The sequence below is a fragment of the Bos taurus genome, chromosome 14, assembly GCF_002263795.3.
Source record: "Bos taurus isolate L1 Dominette 01449 registration number 42190680 breed Hereford chromosome 14, ARS-UCD2.0, whole genome shotgun sequence".
Lineage (NCBI taxonomy): Eukaryota > Metazoa > Chordata > Mammalia > Artiodactyla > Bovidae > Bos > Bos taurus.
Genome location: NC_037341.1, coordinates 2807177 through 2828626, shown reverse-complemented (window position 1 = coordinate 2828626; position 21450 = coordinate 2807177). Strand labels below are relative to the sequence as shown.

Genomic DNA, 21450 nt, shown 5'->3' with positions numbered 1-21450 from the left:
CCGAGGTGCATGCGGAAGTGGGGAGGCCGAGGCTGCCATGGGAGAGCGAGGCGCTGAGTGTGCATCGGGAGAGTAGAGAGGATTCACAGGCACACCCATTGCGGTGCCTGTCAAAGCCCCAGCTTGCAAGAGCAGCTCAGGGTGGGCAGCTCACACTCGGAGACAAGCCTGTGGGGTGGCCATGCCGCCAGCTTGCTGTACCTAGAGCTGTCCAAGCAGGCCGGCTGGTCTGTCCCAGGAGCTGAGGCTGGAGATATGGAAACAGCGCTGGCGCTAGTAGTGGGAGCAGAGTTCAGAGGCTCCACAGCGAGCAACCCTGAGGCAGGAGGGGCAGATAGACCAAGAGGAAGGAAGGAGCAGGTGTAGGAAACCTGGGGTGAGAAGGCCGCTTTTGGCAGCAGGAGCCCTGGGGGGAGACGGGGGCCCCTGAGTGCCCCTCCTGGCTCTGGAGAAGCCAGGCCCAAAGGTTCCGTGCTCTCCTCAGCCTCCTGGCGTTCCTGTGTCCCATCCTGGTCCCAGCCCCTTGGCAGCCAGAGTAGGGTGCTGGTCCTGGCGACCTGAGACACGCAATGAGCAGACCAGGCCAGGAGGGAGAGCAGGGAACCCACGGGCAGGCTCGTCCTGATGGCCTCCCCGCTCCCCCGACACAGACAAGGCCGTCCCTGCTGCCCGCAGTGACCACCAAGGCCCTCCTCACTCACGCCCTTGGCTCCACGCCCTGCTCCATCCCTGGGTGTGTGCGTGGTGCCTCTGGAGCTGAGCCACACTGGAGCCCGGCTTCCTCCAGACAAGGCGAGGGGGCTGGGGAGCGCTGTGCGGGGGCCCTCGTGGGTGCTTTAGAGCCGCCTTACTGAGTAGTTACACTGTCCCCATTCTACAGGCTAGGAAGGCAGGTAGGTGACTCTCCCAGGGCCACGTGGCCATAGAGAAATCTCTTTCCGAGGGACCTGCCCGGAAACCTACTGTGATTGCAGAACATGCCAGTTCACTACTCTATTCACCCAATGTTATTAGTGTCTACAAAGAGCTAGTCATGGAGATATCCACACACATGCCACACAGGCGCTACTGGAGCTTATGCAGGTGGTTTCAGATGCTACAAAGTGCCGTAAGAAATGGCAAAGGACTCTGGCGGGGACCGATCAGCGGTCAGGAAAGCCTTCTCTCAAATAAGTCTTTTGAGCAAAGTACAGAATATTAAGAACAAGCCAGCTGGGTAAAACTCGGAGACAAGAGCATCGCAGGCAGCTCGTTAAATGTTTATTCATCTATTTATTAGGGGCACATGTTCAATCAGGGGGCTGCACTTAGAGTGACTTTGGGACAGTAGTCGGAAGTGGCTGTCAAGGCAGGAGCAGCAGAGAACCACAGAAACCAGAGAGGGGGCCTCGGCCTGGCTCCCCAGCCCCGCCGGCCTGTGCAGCGGAAGCTCCCAGCGTGCCTTGCAGCCCCCCTGGCCAGTGCGGCCTCCGCCTCCGTGCGTCTCTCCCGGTTCAGAGGCATCGCCCCTCCTTCCGCAGCTCCACTAACACAGGTGCAGGGCCCAGATCGACTCCCTCCCACACGCCACGCCTCCTTCTTTTTCTCTGCACACAGACTTCCCACCACCTGATTCAAGGCTCAGGATGAGTGTTCCAGAAGCTGGAGGGATGCAGAGTTGTCTCCCGCACACACAGACGCCATGGCAACCGCAACTCCGTGACAACAGCAGAGGAAGCCAGGCTGGAATTTGCCAGCCCAGAGAGCGGACCACCTGGGAGACCAAACCCTCCACATGCTGCCCCGTCTCGTGCTCACGTCCAGGGGACTTCTGCACAAAGCAGAGGTGACGTTTCAGCGGCATAAGAGTAAACAGTGGGCGCCTGTGAAATCCCTTGAGGGTGTGCATTTACTGTCCCAGAGTGACAGAAGAGGAAGAAGCAACAGGGACGAGATTTGCACTGATGGGCAAGGTAGGTTTTAGTGATGGGATTTTGTGTCATCCACAAGGGCGGGGATTCGCCATACAAAAACATCAGTCCTGTTAGTTTATCTCCAAGATTCCATTTTCAAGCCCATCAATCCCCTACTTTCATCTACTTTCCATGGAGGTGAAAAAAATCTGTATATTTGAATCAAAGGCCCCAATATATTCAAACTTCTGGGGCTCCATAGGCCTGCCCTTCATTCTAACAATAATAATCATTTTCCTACAGAATATATAGCATGTTCTGGGAACTCCAAGAGACCCTTCACATGTATTATCTCACTCTTTGCAATGGATTTAGGAGGAGGAACCACAATTATTTTCTTTTTAAAGATGAGAAAGGGTGCTAAGAGGTGTTAAATCCCCAGGCTCATCCAGCTGGAAGGAAAGGGAAGAAGGAGCTGAGGCAAGCCCGCCCTGTTCTACAGCGTAAGCCCTTGACTGTCACTAAGGGGTCAAAGCAACCTGACTGATGTACTGGTACAAACTCACCTCTGAAGTTCTCTTGTGTGTTGGGAGGACTTCCTGAACCACGTGCCGCTGCGGATGGAGGGTCCAGCTGTCTGGGAATGCTGAAGTCCAGCCTGGCAGACCCCGAGGCTGTAGCACACACTCTAAGGGGATGGAGAGAGAATGCTAGGGTGAGAGTCAGCTGGACGGCACTGTGGACACGGTGCCCCGCGGCAGTGACTTGCTCTGCATCAGGTCGCCTATCCCTTCACAAGTGGCTCTCCTGGAGCCCACAGGCCAGCCCAGGCCCTACTTGGTGGTCTCCCCCTTCACCCTTCTCCAAGCCTGAGTCCTGCTTGAGCTGCCAGAGCGAGATGAGACAAAGGTTGGGGGAAGGTGCAGCCTCCCAGGGCCCAGTCGGCTCCTTGTGCAAACACGGGTGAAGCGAACCCCGCTTCTGTGTGCATGACCTGTGACCCCATCTGCTGGAAACGTGGCCCCCAAGCAGACAAAACCCAAACCTGAGAAGCACCCATGGGCCCCTTCCACAGCACATGGAGACTGATCGGATAGCAAGGTCTGGAGCAGGGGGTTGAGAATGACCCTGAAGTTGGAGCCCAAGGGCCTGCACATGTCCACATCCCTCCCCTAGGCCGCCCCACCTGACCCAGAGACAGACCAGGGGCAAGGGTGGGGAAGGGTCTTGGGAGTGGAACTGGAAGAGGGTCTGGTGAGGACCACCTCCGGGCACCAAGCGTGGGTGTGGCAGCCAACCAGAGCCTCCTGGAACCCAGAACCCAGTAGTGGGGAGCCCACGGCCAAGTCCAAGCCCAGGGATCGAAAGGTTCTCACTCAGCACTCAGAACTTGCTGGAAGCAGGACAGAGGGAGACACCCAGGAAGGATTGTTTTCTCTTTGTGCATGTTCAGTTGCTTCAGTCGTGTCCAACTCTGTGCAACCCTATGAAACTGTAGCCCACCTGGCTCCTATGTCCATGGGAACCTGCTCCGAAAACCCTAGCCTTGGAGACGACACTGGGACCAGTCATAGTGAGCCCCGGGGGCAAGGCAGCAAGTTCCCCTCTGTTGGGAGAAGTGTAGTTGTGGGTTTAGGTGCAAAGAGACACTCCCTGCAGGGCTGCGAGGCCTGGGTCATCTCCCCACTTCCTCCTGGCTCTGACCGCGACCGACCGCAGACAGCACTTTCACCAAGATTGCTTCCCCTCGAGGTGGGCAGGTCTGCAGAGGCGAGGAAGCTGGGGCAGTCCGGCTCACGGCTGGCTTGGCTGCAGCTGCACCAGCCTGGGCCAGCTTCTGTCCCGTGCAGGGTGCAAGGAAGGGAGCTGAAAGCGGGGTCAGGGACACCTGCATTCTGTCACTTGTTCGTAGCCTGGTGACAGGAATGGGCCTGGGAGTCCAGGAGTATCCATCCTCAAAGCTGCTGTAACGAAACCTGAGAACTGTGTCCTGCCGCTGACCTGGAGGCCAGAATCCAAGACCAAGTGTGCGCAGCACGCTCGGGCTCGGGACTCAGGCTCCAGGGTGGGCTCCTGGCCTGCGTCACCCCAGCCTCTTCCCCGTCTTCACAGGTCTTCCTCCCTATGGGTCTGCATCCTGCCTCTTCCCACAGGGACACCCGTCGCTGGATCGAAGTTTCACCCTAAATACAGGACCATCTCAAGATCCTTAACAGACACAGGCTTTTTCCATGTTCACGGGGACTGAGGGGTGGTTAGGACTTGAACGTATCTGTGGGGAGACACACTTCAGCCCCCTGCACGCGGGGACAATGATCTGACGCCTGGAGAATCCCACGGACAGAGGAGCCTGGCAGGCTACAGACACGACTTAGCCACTAAACCACCACCACCACCATGGATGGGGAGGGGGCAGGGCGGGAAGCAAGAGGGCTGCTCCACACCTGCAGGAGGGAGGGGTTCAGTGTCCCCCTCCCCCAGCAGCAGCCCCCCCACCCCCCACCCCAGGGTCCGCCAGGCACGGATCTGCCTGCCCTGCCTCTCCTCTGCCTGTCTGCACAGAAGGCGTGCTCCTGGGGGGTGGGGGGTGAGGGTGCATCTCCAGGCAGCTCTGTGCAAGGGGTGAGCGGGGGCAGCTGTGCAGGGGCTCCAGCCCCACCCTCTCCCTGCTCCAACTGTTCCCCTTCCTTTGTAAATTCCCGGCTGTCTCCCTCCTCCCTTCCTCGCCCCCTGCCCTCTCTCAGCTCCCCTTCCTGACCTCTCCCCTTTTTCTTCCTCCAGGCAGAAGGTGAAGGCTGTCTGCTGGGAGCCCTCTTGGGAGGCCCCCAGTGGTAGTGAAGGCCAGAGGGAAGGTCACCCTATCCTGAGCTTCTGGCCACAGCCACCCTCGGTCACTAGGTTGCTGTGGGCCGGGCCGGCCTCCCCTCTGTCAGCACCCCTTGACCTCACTGAGGCACCTTCTCCCTCCATCGGTGCATGTCTCCTGAACCCCCAGCACGCCCAGCAGTTCCCTGCCAGCTCAGTGACCCCCTCTTCCTGCCCCAGCCCCCCTCCAGACCTCAGGTCCCCGAACGCTCCAGCTCCTTTCTTGCACCTGTTACCCAGGCAGCCTCTCCCCTCCGAGGGGTCCATGGAGGCCGGCAACTCCACTCTTGGGGTGTGAACCCACCCCACTTCTGCCCCTCCAGGCAGCAGGACTCCTGGCTCCTTCCCGGGTGGTTACCTGGAACACAGGGACCCATCTGGTTCTGAGTCAGAACTTCTGCTTTCCAACAACAGATTCGGTCCCTCTCCGCCTCCCGACTCAGGCTCTCAATTGATTCAGAACGCTGAGGGGAGGGGAGGCGGGGGAGTAATCACCTCCGTCAGCCACCCCACCTTGGGATTCATGGCTGTTTCTTTTTCTGTCTCTGTTTATTTTTGTCTGTTTTCGCCGTAGAGAAGGAAAAGGTGCAAGAGGGCAGCCCTGGGTCTGGGCGATTTGGGGTGGCAGCGCCTAGATGCACAGTGATTGCAGGGTGACGCCTGTCCCCTTCAAGGGGAGAGAGGGTGCAGCTGGGGCCGTGGGGCCACACAGCCCTCAATGGGGGGCTGCGCACGTCCCCCAACCCTCCTGTGCTGACTCTGACCTTCAGGCTCAAAAAAGTCAGCGCTTCACAGGACGAGGGTGTCCTTAGCGCCCTGGGGAGGAGCTGCCCGCTGCGGCCTGTGGTGCTCAGGGCCAGGGGTAGTGGGCATCCAGGATTCCCCACCCTCCTGCCTGTCCTTCTGGGCCCCTCTCTCCAGCTCGCTCCAGCGGAAGCTGTGCTCCCCTCCCTCGCTCCCCTCCCTCGAGTATCACTTCCTTCGGAGGAAGCCTGCTTTATCCATGGAGGTGCAAATCCGGCTGGCTGCAGGGAGGCCTCTTGAGGGCTATTGTTTGGCACTTCCGTCTTGGCAGGGGGCCTGGGTTGCAGAGCTGCCCAGGGTCTGGACTATTCCGGAGGCTCCCTGGCGGGGAGTGTACTATGCAACCAGTCAGTCAGTTAGTCAGTCAACACACACGGACTGGGGACCCTGAGATAACTGTGACTCAGTTAGGAGATAAGGCTGTGATGGAAGACCCCAGGGCTAGATCACTTGGAACCGTCCAGAACTCCTCAGGGGCCTCTTCCCACACCCACGCCCACAGACCCTCCACACCGACAGAGACCACCATGGCTGTTGTTGCTTTAATTGTGGTAAAATGCAAATGACATAGAATTTGCCATTTTCACCATTTTAAGCGCACAGCTCCGCAGCGCTGAGTGCACTCACCTCGTGCAGCAGGCACCAGCCTCCACCTCCAGAACTCTTCCATCTTCCCACACTGAAGCTCTGTCTTCATTAAACACTGGCTCCCTACCCATACAACTCCCAGCAGCCCCATCCTCTTTCCCAACTCCATGAATTTGTCTGCTCTAGGGATCTCACATAAGTTGGATCACAAGTGTCAGTCCTTGGGTGACTGACTCATCTCACTGAGGATAGTGACCTCAAGGCTAGTCCAGTGCCAGCACTCCCCTGCTTTTAAAGGCTTAGTCATATTCCTCCGTGTGGCCCACTTCTGTGAGCCATGGACATTCGTGTTGTCTCACCTTTGGGTGTCTGTGGATAATGCTGCTGTGAGCACAGGGGTGCCTGTAGCTTTGAGACTCGGCTTTCACTTCTTTTGACCCAGAAGTGGGATTGCTGGATTGGACGGGGAGACAATGACAGGGGCAAAGATGGAGAAAGACAGACAGAAAAATGATGGCCTTTCTGTTGGTGTGGGAGGTGCTGGTGAGAGAATAATTTGAATATTAAAATAGCTTTGTTTGTATCTTAAGCTGGTAGATTTGGTGGAACCTATTTAAGTAAGTAAATACCTCTTGGGCTTCCCTGGTGGCTCAGATGGTAAAGAATCGGCCTGTAATGCAGGAGACCTGGGTTCCATCCCTGGATTGGGAAGAATTCCCTGGAGAAGGGAATGGCAACTCACTCCAATATTCTTGCCTGGAGAATTCCAGGGACAGAGGAGCTTGGCAGGCCACAGTTTTGGCAGGTCACAAAGAGCTGGACATGACTGACCGACTAACACTTTGCCTCTTACCTTTAAATACCTCACAGGCTGGTGCAGGAATTAAGTCCAATGTTGAGAGCAACACCACAGTGCCTGGCTGGAGAGGGCAGCCCACACATTTTTTTTCTTTAATGTTTATTTATTTGGCTGTGTTGGGTCTTAGGGTCGAACCTGAGCCCCCTGCATGGGGAGCACGGAGTCTCAGCCACTGGATCACCAGGGAGGTCCCCACATCTGTTTCTTTTCCATTGCTTCCTCAGGCCTCCACCACCCTGAGCATCCAGTCTGTGCCCCCAGGGCCGAGCAGGGCTGACAGACAGTGGGCGCTCAGGCAGTGTCTGTTAAGTGCACAGCCAGCCTGGGTGCTGAGCAGCTCCGCTCACGAGGGAGAGCGGCGGGGCCTTGGCTGGTCACCTGGAGTGGCCCTGAGCCAGGCCTGGCTTTCCAGCTCTTGCAGGCGCGGGTGCAGAGAGAGAGGAGAGACAGACAGACGGAGAGAGACAGAGATGGAGAGAGAGGGAAGGAGACGGAGGGAGAAGGAGGGAGAAAGACAGAGGGAGGGAGGGAGAGACGGACAGAGGGTCCCCCTGTCACTCCGGACCGCAGGCGGCGGACCAGCGCGTGTCCTTCCAGCCCCGCTTAGGCAGCCTCGGTGGAAGGTTCCTTGTTCCCCGTCGCTCACCTGTTGAGCTCTGTAAAGGCTTCTTTTAAGTCTTGGGGTGGAAGCAAGCGCCAAATGCTGACATACGAGGTGATGATAACCATGTGTGGTTCAAAGAAGACAACCTAGCGGGGCCTGGCTAGCCCTCAAGCCAGCACCAAGCACTGGGCGTGGACGGCTTGTGCTTAAGGTTGGTTTGGGCAGCTTCCAAGGGCAGTTCAAGTTGCTTTGGCTTAAGAGACCTGCTCATGCCTGTGTGCGTGCATGCACGTATGTGTGTGTGCTATGTGTATATACACGCGACGTGTGCGTTGTGTGCATGTGTGCTGTGTGCATACATGCGATGCGTGTGTTGTGTGTATGTGTGTACTGTGCGAATGTGTGTGTATATATGTGCTGTGTGTGTGTTGCTGTTTGTTTGTTCAGAATAACCGACAAGGCTCTGACCCCACGGCCCTTACTTGGACATTGGCATTCACCATGTGTACAGCAGTTTTTCTGTCTCCAAATCTTTCCATATTGATTACCTCATCTGAGCCTCTGAACCCCCAGGAGATGTTTTGTAGATGGAGAAACAACTGCTTACAGAGGGAACTCGAGGTCACAGCCCTGGGTCAGGGAGGCCGGGACTAGAACGCGGGCTCTAGAGTCCAAGTCCTCGGGTTATTCCATGACCCAAGATTAAGATGTAAAATCTTACATTTTCACTCACCTGATAACATACCCTCAAGAGATATAAAGAAAAAACTGGCACCCTAAAGTTAAGGATTAGGATATAGGATTAGAGGAGCCAGCAACTAATTGCTGCCAGGAGGTTAACAGAGGCTTCACTGAGGAGGAGGGGTTTCAGCTGGGTCCTCAAGGCTGAGCAGGAGTTTTCTAGATGGACTTACAGCAGGAATAATAAGAACTATTTCCTGAATCCTTTGCTTATACCACATCACTCAACTCCTACAACAATCCTGTGATGTGGGCTTGTTAAATTCCCAGCATTTAAATGAGGATGCTGAGGCCAAAAGAGCTGAGGTAGTTTGACTAAGATGATGAAGCCAGTGAGTGATGAATCCAGGGTTTGGACTGAGATCTGTCTGCTTCCAGAGCTGGGTGCTTTACCTGGAGGCTACCCTGTCTCATGTGTAATAGGCGTCACGTTTGCTTGTTTTAATCACTTGTTTGACTTGTGTCTGAGACTCCCTTGGACTGCAAGGAGAGCCAACCAGTCCATCCTAAAAGAGATCAGTCCTGGGTGTTCACTGGAAGGACTGATGCTAAAGCTGAAATTCCAATACTTTGGCCACCTCATGCGAAGAGTTGACTCATTGGAAAAGACCCTGATGCTGGGAGGGATTGGGGGCAGGAGGAGAAGGGGACGACAGAGGATGAGATGGCTGTATGGCATCACCCACTCGATGGACATGGGTTTGAGTGAACTCCGGGAGTTGGTGATGGACAGGGAGGCCTGGAGTGCTGCGATTCATGGGGTCACAAAGAGTCGGACACGACTGAGCGACTGAACTGAACTGAACTGAACTTGACTTGTGTCTGAAGTATTTATTTGAGGAAGACAAGAAATTGAGCGGCCTCAATTGGGCTATCAATTGTAAAGAAATTCTCAAAAAAGTCGAACTGTAATAGATGCCTTCTTATCTGAGACACGGACAAAACACACACCTTCCAGAATACTGATATGCCTACTGCCAACTAGTGGCGGCATATATAATTGCACGGAGAGTGTATGAGGACGTTTTACCGAGTAACCAAAAACCTAAATAGAGAGACAGTAAACGTTGGAACCTGGCATCAAGTTGTTCAGTAAATATGAAGAGATCATTGCCAAGTGGTCTGCCACTGGTCTTGTTTCACAGTGCCCATGATTTCTTTTTTCCCTATTTTAAAAGTAAGTTGTTTTCTTTTAGAAATTAAAGGGGAGAAATAGCAATCATCCATCATCTCGTCATCTCAGTACTCAGTTTCCACTACTAATTCTGGCTGACAAGTTTGATAAGTTTCCTTCCCATCTCTCTTTTTAAGGAAAAAAAAGTCATATTAAAAAATAAGTGACACCGGTTCATTATAAAGAATTCAAAACATGCTGTAAATCTCCAAAACAGAAATAAAAAACCAACCCAAATCCAACCAGCTGAAAATAACCATTAGAAGGGACTTCCTTGGGGGCCCAGTGCTTAAGACTCCTTATTTCCACTGCAGCGGGCCTGGCTTTGACCCCTTGTCAGGGAGCTAGTACCCCGAGTGCTGCGTGGGGCCAAAAAAAAAAAAAGACCCATTAACATTAGATGAACATCATTTTGAACAACTCCACAAATACACAAAAACCAGAAGGGTGAGTAAGGGACAGATGGGTGGAAATGATTTTATAAAACCAGAAGACTCATATCTTGGATTCTATTTTTAATCTAATTTTACTTGACTTGAACAGAAGAAAAAGAAAAGGGAGTTCATAGAATTGTTGAATTCATATAAATATTCCTTCTATAGAAGAGACATTTTCCCTTAAACATCCCTCTAAATTTAAGAAAGGAAACTGTGGAGTTATTAAAAGGTTGAAGTCCTTTATGACATCTTTCAAGGTCATATTTCTATTTCTATTTGTATAGACTCACTGCTTGCTGTGAAAGATGAGCTAACTGGGCCAGACACGTGGGCACGAGCACACAGTTCTGAAGATCCTGAAGTCCTTGTGTGTGCCAGCTGGGAGACGTGGGCGGTGGACCCTCTCCCCAGCACTCTCCCCCTGTCCTGGCCACCCTGGTCCCACCCCCAGGACCAGTCCCAGCCCCCGTCTCCCCAGGATCCACAGCTACAGAGCAAAGGGGACCCTGGATCCTTCTCCCAGGGCCCCCTTCAACACCCCCACCCCAACCCAAATAGCTTGGTTTTCTTCGGTTTCATCTGTTTCAAGGGGGTTGAAAGCAGTTGGAAAACCACTCCCCTGGGCTAGCACACGGGCCTTGCAGCTTTGCGTGGTCCCCGAGTTTCAGACAGCAGAGACCTTTCTGCCTAAGCCCACATAGCTCATTAAGAAGTGGAAGAGCATGTCTGTAATCACGGTGTAATTACCTTGCCTCCTAATTGGTAGCAGACACAGGCCTGCGGGTATGGAAAACTCCCCAGTGAGCTGGCTCCAAACAGATGAGGCAGAACGTGCAGGCGGCCAGGAGTGTGTGGAGGCTGAAGGAAGGGAGCGAGCTCTGCTGGGGCTCCGCTCCGGCCGGCCCAGAGCCCAGGTCCTCACGCTCAAGATCGCTGATCCTGTGAGGTGTGCACTCAAAGCTGTCTCCTCTGTGCAGCCCTCCCTGTCTGCTCCCACAGGCACACTCCTGCACCACATTCATCAGAGCCAGTTGCCTTATTCTGTGGTGTGTGGTCCTTGTGCTTGTCTCCCCATTAGACTAGCGACTTTTGGGGGGCACGGGCCTAACACAGAGTTGTGAAAGAATGAATGATGGAAGGCCACCTTTGGGTCTGGGGCCTAGCTTGTGGGATGCACTTCCACAGGAGGTGGAGGGCCGGGGGAAGGCAGCCTCTCTGGGGCTTTGCCATGACTGTCTCAAGGTGCAGAAGCACCTCGGGGTCATCGGATGTTCATTTTCTTCTGATCCCTGGTGGCTCAGACAGTAAAGAATCTGCCTGCAGTGCAGGAAACCTGGGTTCAATCCCTGGGTGGGGAAGATCCCCTAGAGAAGGGAATAGTGACCCACTTCAGTATTCTTGCCTGGAGAATCCCATGGACAGAGGAGCCTGGCAGGCTACAGTCCATGTGGTCGCAAAGGGTTGGACACGACTGAGTGACTAACACTTTCACTTTTTCTTTTCAGTAATAATAATGACATTCTCGGTAAAATTCAGGTAGTAACAGAACTGTGCAAAGTGAGTGCTACGCACTGTTCTTTCCTCCCAACCCTGGTTCCCATTCTGTCTTCAGAGGTGACTTCTGCTGGACCTACTTGTCTTCAGTGGAAAGTCTGGGGAGACCGATGGGTCTGACCAGTTCTGCTCCCCACTTGAGATGGGTCCAGCTTGCAAGAGGGGCTCTGAGGTGCACACGTAACACCCTTTGCCTTGGCCCATGTGTCCCTCTCAGCGCTGCCTGTGCCCCAGCTGGCCGGCCCCACTGCCGAGGGCTTCTGGGCATAACCTGCTCCTCCTCTCCAGGTGGCTGGCGCAGAGTCTGCTCGTGGCCAGTGACCTTGCCTCCCTGACCCTTGATCTCTTCATCTGCAACTCCTCAAACTAACTGCCAGGGTGGTTGCGGGGGCTGAGACCCGGCTCAGACCTTGATAAATACCCATCTTTTACTTCCTTTTCCCACCTTCAGCCCGCCTGTGACCTATGATGGGCTTGGAAGTAGCAGGCCTGCTTGTGCTTCAAGTCTCGAGGTGTTGATGAATGTGTGCGTTTACAGAAGCCTCCTGAACCCAGCGGCGGTCTCAGCTCCGTTCAGTGGCTCAGTCGTGTCAGACTCTTCGCGACCCCATGGCCTGCAGCCCTGTCCGTCACCAACTCCCAGAGCTTGCCCAGACTCAGGTCCATCGAGTCGGTGATGCCATCCAACCATGGTGACAGTCTATAACCTGTTGATTCCACTCTGGATCCTCAGGGAACAGAGCCCAGTGAGCCGGGACCGGGGAGGAAGCTGTCGTCGGCCACAGAGGGGTGAGATCTGTGCTGGCAAGTGTGAGGGGCAGCGGTGAGCAGGAGCAGCCTGCCTGGCTGGTGAGCAGGAGCAGCCTGCCTGGGTGAGTCCGTGTGAACGGGGGAGGGTGGCCTGAAGGACGTACAGCTCCCGTCTCCCCTCCCTCTTTCCTGCCTCCCTCCCTCCTTTCCCACCTTGCGTCTTCACTGAGCATCTGCCTGGCCCAGGGGCTGGAGGTTCAGGAAAAGGCCGACATGGAAGTTTGTATCCCTAAGACCTCCCAATCCCATGGGAGCATCGAGTCCAAGTGCAGCAAGGGAATGGCTGTGATGAAGGCGGGTGTGGGAGGCAGCGGGAGCCTCTGGACTCAGGGAAGCCAGGACGAGGAAGGGCATTGCAGGTGGAGGGAACTGCAGGCACAGAGGCTGAAAGGAGCCCGCCTGGCCTGCAAACTGCCCAGGACTCTTCCCTGTGATTGGTGATGGGGAGTCAGGCCGGTCCAGTGGGGAGGTTGGGGGTGGGGGTCTGGAGCCCTTGCTCCGGGAAAGGGCTGGGCCGGAGTCCTGTGACTCACATCCGGGACCCTCTGCCTCCTTGACCTCCTGTGCTCCCTGGCTGCTTGGGGAGGAAGTAGCCAGGCCTCAGCTGACAGAAGGAGGCTTTGATGTTGGAGAAGGGAGTGAGGAAGGAGGGGCTGGGGTGAAGTTCTGGATTCCGTTCAGGAATCTGCTCCTCCTCCGACACCATGGCAACCAGGCTGCAGCTGGGGGAGCTGCCTGCGGGGGTGGGAGCCTTGGAGCTGCTTGGATGGGGGTGAGCCGGGCTGGGGGGCTGGGGGCAAAGACCTCTTGCTCTCACTCCCCGCCGGCCCAGCCCAGGGAGAGGGAGAGGGCGGCTCTGGGGGCTGGGCATGCCGCTCCCCCTGTCTGAGCCTCAGTTTTGGGGTCTGTAATATGGGGGTAACAATGCAGTATCCAGCCCAGGTTCTCTGGGAAGCAGACATCCCAGCAGGGTTAATTAGGGGAGCACCCTGAGCAGCCCTCCCCTCCCTGAATCTCAGTGTTCAGGGCGGAGGAGGGGAGGGCATCGCCATCGGGGAGACCTTGAGCCACGTGGCCACACAGAAGTCTCCACACCCGCTGGGCTCATCTCTGAGGCCCAGGAGCCCAGAGGAGACGGGGTGTGGCTTGAATGGAGCGCCAGGGTTCAGAGAGGGCAGGCGGGTCCCGGTCTGCCACCCACAGTTGGAGGTCTGAGTGGGGGTCTCCTGGGCGCCCCACTACCCAGATCCATCCCCCTGGCCAGAGTACCAGGGCTGAGGAGATGGGAGAGGGATGAGCCCTGTGTCTGTCCTGGGGCTGCTGAACAAATGCCTGAGATGGACTTGAAAACCCAGAAATTCATCCTTTGGAGGCAGGAATCTGAAATCAAGGTGCCAGCAGGACCCAGTTCTCTCCGGAAGCTTCCAGGGCACGGTCCTCCCTGCCCCTCCCTGCTCTGGTGGCTCCCCATGTCGCGTGGCTGAGGCCACCTCACTCGAGTCTCTGCCTCTGTCCTCACGTGGCCTCCTCCTGGGTCTCTGTCCCTCCTCTTCTTACAAGGACACCAGTCCCTGGATCCAGCTCCCGCCCCACCCGATCTGACCTCACCTTAACCACTGACATCTGCCAAGGCTGTTTCCACATACAGTCACATGTTGTGGTTCTGGGTGATCATGAATTGTGGGGGCACACTCTTCAACCCACTACAAGCCTCATTTGGGCAGCATGGGTGGGAGCCCCAGGCCAGTGGGAAGCTAGGGTCCTGGGGAGGGCCCTTGGGGTGATGATCAGGGGACCCAGAACGTGGGCTGGAGTCTGTTTTTTGAGGTGGGAGCGGGTCAGTGTGTGTGTGTGGAAAGAACTGGCAGACAGAAGGTGGGACTGAGCCAGGAGGGTCCCTGCCCCACCTGCCCACCCTGCCACACACAGTCGTACACCCCCCCACATGTACACAAACACACATGTACACAAACACACATGTACACAAACACACACAGGTCCACACATGTGCGCGCACATGTACACAAACGTACATGCGTACATGTATACACACACCCACATGTACACACATGTATACACATGCACACATGCGCGCACACACAGGCACACAGGGCAGTGTCATTTCCCATTTTGCCCCCCACGGCCAGGACCTCCCTCCTCTGTCCCTGGAGGCTCCTCCCAAGCCCCAGCCAGTGACTCTGAGGCCCAGTGTGACCCTGGGCCCAGAAATGTGGGTGCCTCACCTGGACAGGGGGTGGGTGACAAGGGGTGTGCCCCCCCAGGCTACCCCCCTGGAGCCGCAGTTGCCTCCTCAGCCAGATGGGGTAACACTGTGAGGGGTTGGAGGCTCCACAGGGGGACTGGGAGTGACTCCAGTCCAGGAGCAGCCCTGCTCCAGGAGGGATGAGGGACCTGTGAAGAAGCTGGGGCCACCCAATGCGGGGGCTGAGCAGGCAGAGCCCCGGGTGCAGACCTCCTTCCCCTCCCCGCTTCCCCTCCGCCTTCCCCTCCCCGCTTCCCCTCCGCCTTCCCCTCCCCCTTCCCCTCCCCAGCCCCTCCCCATCTCCTCCCCAGCCCCTCCCCATCTCCTCCCCAGCCCCTCCCCATCTCCTCCCCAGTCCATCCCCTTCCCCTCCCCCACCCCTCCCCAGCCCCTCCCCAGTCCCTCCCAGCCCTCCCCCAGCCCCTCCCCAGTTCCTCCCACCCCTCCCCAGCCCCTCCCCAGCCCCTCCCCCAGCCCCTCTCCCTACTCCGATCCCCAGCCCCTCCCCCTGCTCTCCTCCCTAGCCCTTCCCCCTGCTCCCCTCCCCATGCTCTCCTCCCCAGCCCCGCCCCAGTCCTTCCCCAGCCCCTCCCCCAGCCCTTCCCCGCCCCTCCCCCTGCTCTCCACCCCAGTCCCTCCCCAACCCCTCCCCCTGCTCTCCTCCCCAGCCCCTCCCCCAGCTCCTCCCCCTGCTTTCCTTCCCTGCCCCTCCCCCTGCTCTCCTCCCCAGCCCCTCCCCAGCCCCTCCTGCTCTCCTCCCCTTCTTCTGCATGGGGGCCTCTCCTGCCCTCCCGCCCTCCTCCTGCCCCAGTTTCCGGGTCTTCCCAGTGGAACTCTGAGAACAGGCAGCTCCCGGCCCACCCCACTGCCTCCCTTCCTCCTCCCTTCCCAGGAACGTCTGGGAACGAGGCGGAATGAGGCAGGTGGGGGCCTGTGAAGCCGGGCGGACGTGGGCTGCACACAGTAGGGCCACAGGAGTCCAGCTCCCGGCTGCCAGGCCCCTCCCAGGCCAAGTTCATCTGGGGAGGCCCGGGGCACCCCAGGTTCTCACCTGGCCTCCCACAGCCTCCCCACACCCAGCGCTCCCTGCACAGCCGCCCTCCCCTGGCCCCGGGTCCCCATCCCTGTCAGCGCTAACAATGACAGCAGCCCCCACCAGGGCCCACCGCTCAGCCCCAGGCGCACCGTCTGGGTCCTGAGACGCTCTCCTTGGTTCTGGGGCAGGAAGCGGGTGGCCAGGGCGGGGCGGCCTGTGAAATCCAGACCAGGGTCCCGCTCCCCACCCACCTGGAGCTGCACTCTCCTAGCAAACGGATACTACGCCCCCTGACGGCCGAGTGGGGACCCTTGTGCAGGCCTAACCATTGACAGTTTGGAGATACTGGGGTGCTGGGTCAGAGCAGGCCTCAGCTTGGGCCCAGCAAGGGAAGCCCCTCCCTCACCCTGGCACCTGGGAGTCTGCCCTCTGTCCCGCCGTGTCCCCCCAGCTGGTGCCCTTGGCTCTGGTGAGGTGGGGGCCTCATGTGGAGACTGCCCCCTTCCCTCTCCATCTGTGGCTCAGATGACGAAAGACCATTATTTATTCTTTGGCTTCCGCTTGCCTGCTGCTCTGGCAGATTTTTTTTTTTTTTTTACCTTGAAAAGAAGATGGATTCTGGATTCTGCACAAACCACCCAGCTGACTTCCTGCACTAACTGAGGAGAGATGGTGCCTGGTGGAGTTGACAGCCGGCCCCCTGGAGGAGCCGCAGCTCCTGCTGGGGAGGAGAGGGCGGGATCCGTAGACGAGAGGGTCCCCACGCATTCTGCGCCCTGATCTCGTTCCCAGGGCCGTTGCCTGCTGCCCCTGGAGGTCCCCCTGTGGCCTTTCACTAAGTTGTCTTTGGCCGACCTCTGTCGCCGGTCACCAAGAGAGGCCTGACCAAGGAGCCTGCCGATGGCAGCTGAAGGGTCCAGAGGCTTCTCTGCCCCTGACCTGGATGGCACTGGCCTTTTCGCTGGTCCTCCTGTCTCCCCTCTGGCCCCCTCCAGTCCCTCTCCAACCCTAGGCCACAGAAAGGTTCCAAGCCCCGCCCTGGCCTATATACCCCCTTGTGTTCAGCCCGCCAGCGGTTCTCCGTGACTAGCAGCCTCTGCCCACCCCTCCGGAGCCTCCCCCTGGGGCAGCAATTCTGAACGCTCTGTGCCTCTGCCCACTTTTTCATGCCTCTGGGCCTCCATTCTTGTGGTTTCCTCTGATGGAACGCCTTTCCTGTCCTCCTCACCTCCTTGCCCATCATCAGCACCTGTCCTCGAAGCCAGGCCGCTCCTACGGGGCATAAGGCAGGACGGTGAGCGTGTGGGTGCTGCCACACCACCTGTGTGCTCACCCCAACTCTGCCCCTTACTGCGCGATCTCAGGCAAGCTCCCACACCTCTCTGTGTCTCGGTTCCTCATGGGTACAAGTGAGAATAACTGCCCCCACGGGCTGCCGGGCGGCTGTGGTGAGTTAGGCGTGTGTCTGCACCTGGGCAGCTCTGCAGAGCACGAGGTGTTGTTACCATCAGAGCCCGCGGCCTGTGGCCCTGGGAGATGATGGCCCCGACGGGGACCTCCTGGAGGCAGACCCTGGCCTCTCCCAGCACTGTGGGCAGGGCCTGGTCCTGAGGCCAGCGGCACCCCAGAGCTCAACTGGGACCTGTCCACATATGGCAAGGGGGACGGGCCTTGGGCAGCGCAGTGACCGCCTGACTCCAAACCAGTTTCCAGCCTCCCATGCCCTCCCCACCCCCAAACCGTAACTGTTTCGGTCTCCACCCCCATAGCTCTCCAGTCTCCAGTCTCTCCTGATGCAGCAGGGACCGGCGTCCCCTGGTGGCTGGTGCTCTTTACTGCAGAAGGTTTTCACCAATGAATGACGACCTTGGCCAGATGTCCTCACTTCGTAGGTAAGAAGCAGGCCTTAGAGCCGCCAGCTCACTCAGTTGGAAAGTGGCAGAGCCTGGATTTGGAATCAGGACTGATGCCCCAGCTGATACGAGGGTTCCTGTTTTTGCTTCCCCAGGAAGCTCTGAGTCCCTCTGCCTTCCCTGTGTGCTAAGTCTCTTCAGTCGTGTTCAACTCTTTGCGACCCTAGGGACAGTAGCCCACCAGGCTCCTCTGTCCATGGGATTCTCCAGGCAAGAATACTGGAGTGGGTTGCCATTTCTTCCTACAGGGATCTTCCCAACCCAGGGATTGAACCTACATCTCTTACATCTCCTGCATTGGCAGGAGGATTCTTTACTACTAGTGCCAGCTGGGAAACCATCTGCCCTCCCTTCCTCTTGCCAAATGTGCCCATCCCAAGGCCCCCCCAAGTCACATCCCTGGGCTGGGCATGAACTCAGGCCAACCCAGGGCTGCTAGGAGCTCCTGGAGAGTGAGGGTCAGTGCAGCCAGAGATAAATGAGGTGCTGTCCTGCTTCTGGGGCCACACTCTGGTGAACAAGTCAGCGCAGGAGTCACTCAGTATGCTGGTTGGATGACTACACGGCTAAGTAAGTGTACTCAGCGACTGGCACACAGCTGTCGTCTCTCCCATTAGTAAACTCTTACTCATCCGTCAAATCCCTGTTCAGGGTCACCTCTTCCAGAAAGGAAGCCTATTCTGAAACCCTTCAAACAGGTCTCCGAGCGCATTTCACTCTAGGGGAAGACGCTGCAAACAAAGCGCTGTGGGGGCAGTCACTTGCAGAAACAGCAACGGAGGAGGAGGAGTGAAGGTGCTCAGGGGAGGCTTCTTGGAGGAAGGGGTAGGTTTTGGAACTAGCCGGGAAGGGGGACATATTGGAGGCTGGTGATGCTATGGAGGGGACTGGGTAAGGGAGCTGCTCACCTTGGGTTGCCCTCAAAATACCACAAACCGGGTGGCTTAGGGCAACAGAAACTGGTTGTGTGAAATCAAATGTTGACTGTGTTCCCTCTGAAGGCTCTGGGAGATGATCCTCCCTTGCCTCCTCCCGGCTCCTGCCTGCTGCCAGTGGCTCTTGGAGTTCCTGCCTTGGAGTCGTTACTCCACCTTCTCTTTCCTCCGTGTGTGCCTGTGTCCAAATCCCCCTTATAAGGACAAATCCACCTTATGCTGCTGCTGCTGCTAAGTCGCTTCAGTCGTGTCCGATTCTGTGCGACCCCATAGACGGCAGCCTACCAGGCTCCCCCATCCCTGGGATTCTCCAGGAAAGAATACTGGAGTGGGTTGCCGTTTCCTTCTCCAATGCATGAAAGTGAAAAGTGAAAGTGAAGTCACTCAGTTGTGTCTGACTCCTAGCAACCCCATGGACTGCAGCCTACCAGGCTCCTCCATCCATGGGATTTGCCAGGCAAGAGTACTGGAGTGGGGTGCCATTGCCTTCTCTGAATCCACCTTATAGGGTCCTCCTTATTCCATCTGTGCATGTGCGTGCTCAGTGGTTCCATCGTGTCAGACTCTCTGTGGCCCCATGGATTGTAACCCATCATCTGCAAAGATCCTACTTCCCAATAAGGTCACATTCAAGGTACCAGGGGGTACCTTTAGCGGGGAGGAGACACAATTGGACTTGTTACAGTAAGTGAAGGTGTGGAGGTTGGGGAGACTAGTTCACATGTGAGAAGAGTGGGGGTCAAATTGGGGAGAGCCAAGGAGGCAGAGTAGGTGAGTGAAGATGCTAGAGATGTTTGGGGGTCATCACAGAAGGCCTGATGCCCTGGGGCTGAGGCACTGGGGGGAATGGGGTCAGCTAGGAGCCTGGAGAGGCCAGATGGGGTCATACCAGGCCCAGGGCTTAAGCCCTGATGCAGAGGTGGGCTTCAAGCTCATCGGTCACTTGCGTCTCCTCATTTAACCTTCATGACGGCCCCTTGCTGCTGCTGCTGCTGCTGCTGCTGCTAAGTCGTTTCAATCGTGCCCGATTCTGTGCAACTGCCTAGACGGCAGCCCACCAGTCTCCGCCGTCCCCGGGATTCTCTAGGCAAGAACACTGGAGTGGGTTGCCATTTTCCTTCTCCAATGCATGAAAGAGAAAAGTGAAAGTGAAGTCGCTCAGTCGTGTCCGACTCTTCGTGACCCCATGGACTGCAGCCCACCAGGCTCCTCTGTACATGGGGTTTTCCAGGCAAGAGTACTGGAGTAGGGTTGCCATTGCCTTCTCTGATGACGGCCCCTTAGGTGGCTGCTATTGGCTCCAATTTACAGAGAATGGGGCTTCTCCAGTGGCTCAGTGGTAAAGAATCCACCTGCAGCGTGGGAACCACAGGAGACCTGGGTTTGATCTCTGGGTCGGGAAGATCCCCTGGAGAAGGAAATGGCAACCAATGCCAGTCTTCTTGCCTGGGAAATCCCATGGACAGAGGAGCCTGGAAGGCTACATACAGTCCGTAGGGCAGCAAAGAATCGGACATGATTGAAGTAACTTGGCGTGCATGCACGTACAGAGGAGGAGAAAAGCTTAAGGGCTCACACCTAAAAGTGCTCAACTAGGTTTGAACCCCCTGAAACTCCAGGCCAGTGTGCTGTGTCACAGAGCTGCCCGGCAAAGGTTAGGATTTCATGTTTGATTTGAGGACCTGTATCCTGCCACAGCCTTTGCATCTTCTTGGTTCACAGAGCTGGAGATGTGGCTGGAGACAGTGGCCTCATATCCCATGACTTGGTTTATACGCCCTCAGAGGTGTCCCATGTGGTCAGTTTATTGTTAACCTGCTTTGTGAGTATTGGTTTTGTCTGGCTGGCTGAATTTTGAAGGAGATTCAACAAAATCAGCAACAGCTCTGGTCCTCGGCAGTGAGGGAGCCGGCTGGGCCCCTGCACACACCGGCTTGCTTAAATCTCCCAGAGCTGTGCAAGGCCGGAGAACCAGATCCATGGAGCTCCTGGTTCCAAGTGGCAGAGCTGTGCACCAGGATCTGTGTGATGCCAAGTCCATGCTCACGGTCCTCATCCCTACAGATGACCTCTGACCAGCTGAGCCCAGCGGGGCAGGGGACAGTCCCCCTCCCCTCCTGCGAGGATCCAGGAGAGCTGCTCTGTCTATGAAGCCCTCCATATCCCTTGGCTTCACCGTGGAAAACAGTATGGGAATTCTTCAAAAAACTAAATGTAGATCTACAGACCCCCTTTCTGAGTATACACCCAAAATCATTAAAAGCGGGGACTCAATCAAATGTCTGTGCAGCTGTTCACAGCATCGTTATTCTCAATGGCCCAAAGGCAGAGACACCCTATTTACCCACAGGCCAATGAATGGATAAGCAAAGAGGGTCCACACACAGACCAATGAGCGGATGAGTAACAGGGATCCACACACACTAGAAGATATTAATATTCAGCCTTTAAAAAAGAAGTTCTGGCAGATGCTACAGCCTGGATGAACCTTGAGGGCAGTATGCTCAGTGAGATAAGTCGGTCACAAAAGGCCAAATGCTGTAGGATCCCACTTACATAAGGGACCCAATGTAGTCTTGTTCACGGAGACAGAAAGCGGGATGACGGGGGCCAGGGGACGGGACAAGGTGGGCTGAGGAGTTGGTACTTCATGGGGACAGAGTTTCAGTTTAGGAAGATGGGAAGTTTCTGGAGGACGATATGATGAGGGCTGCACAGCAAAGTGGATAGCCTTTTTACAGTAACAATGTGAATGTACTTAATGCCATTGAGATGGATACTGAGACATACTGTACAGTTGTGTTATGCCGGCTTCCCTTGTGGCTCAGCTGGAAAAGAATCCAACTGCAGTGCGGGAGACCTGGGTTTGATCCCTGGGTTGGGAAGATCCCCTGGAGAAGGGAATGGCTACCCACTCCAGTATTCTGGCCTGGAGAATTCCATGGACTGTATAGTCCATGGGTCGCAAAGAGTTG

General features: G+C 56.6%; 2 long non-coding RNA genes across 3 annotated transcripts; one reads left to right on the top strand and one right to left on the bottom strand.

Annotated features, from left to right (window-relative positions):
• Window positions 1–1725: 1725 nt before the first annotated feature.
• LOC104973970 (uncharacterized) lies at window positions 1726–6812 on the bottom strand. The gene is made up of 3 exons (XR_811034.4): window positions 5116–6812; window positions 2459–2580; window positions 1726–1810 (listed from the first exon to the last, which is right to left on the bottom strand). It is a non-coding gene; the product is annotated as an uncharacterized lncRNA (long non-coding RNA).
• Window positions 1802–20758, top strand: LOC112449595 (uncharacterized). Of its 2 annotated transcripts, none has more exons than XR_003038190.2 (5): window positions 1802–1952; window positions 12252–13100; window positions 17397–17519; window positions 18239–18365; window positions 20540–20758. It is a non-coding gene; the product is annotated as an uncharacterized lncRNA (long non-coding RNA). The 2 variants fall into 2 exon arrangements; XR_009490429.1 differs by having other exon boundaries at window positions 20427–20758.
• The last annotated feature ends 692 nt before the right edge of the window (window positions 20759–21450 follow it).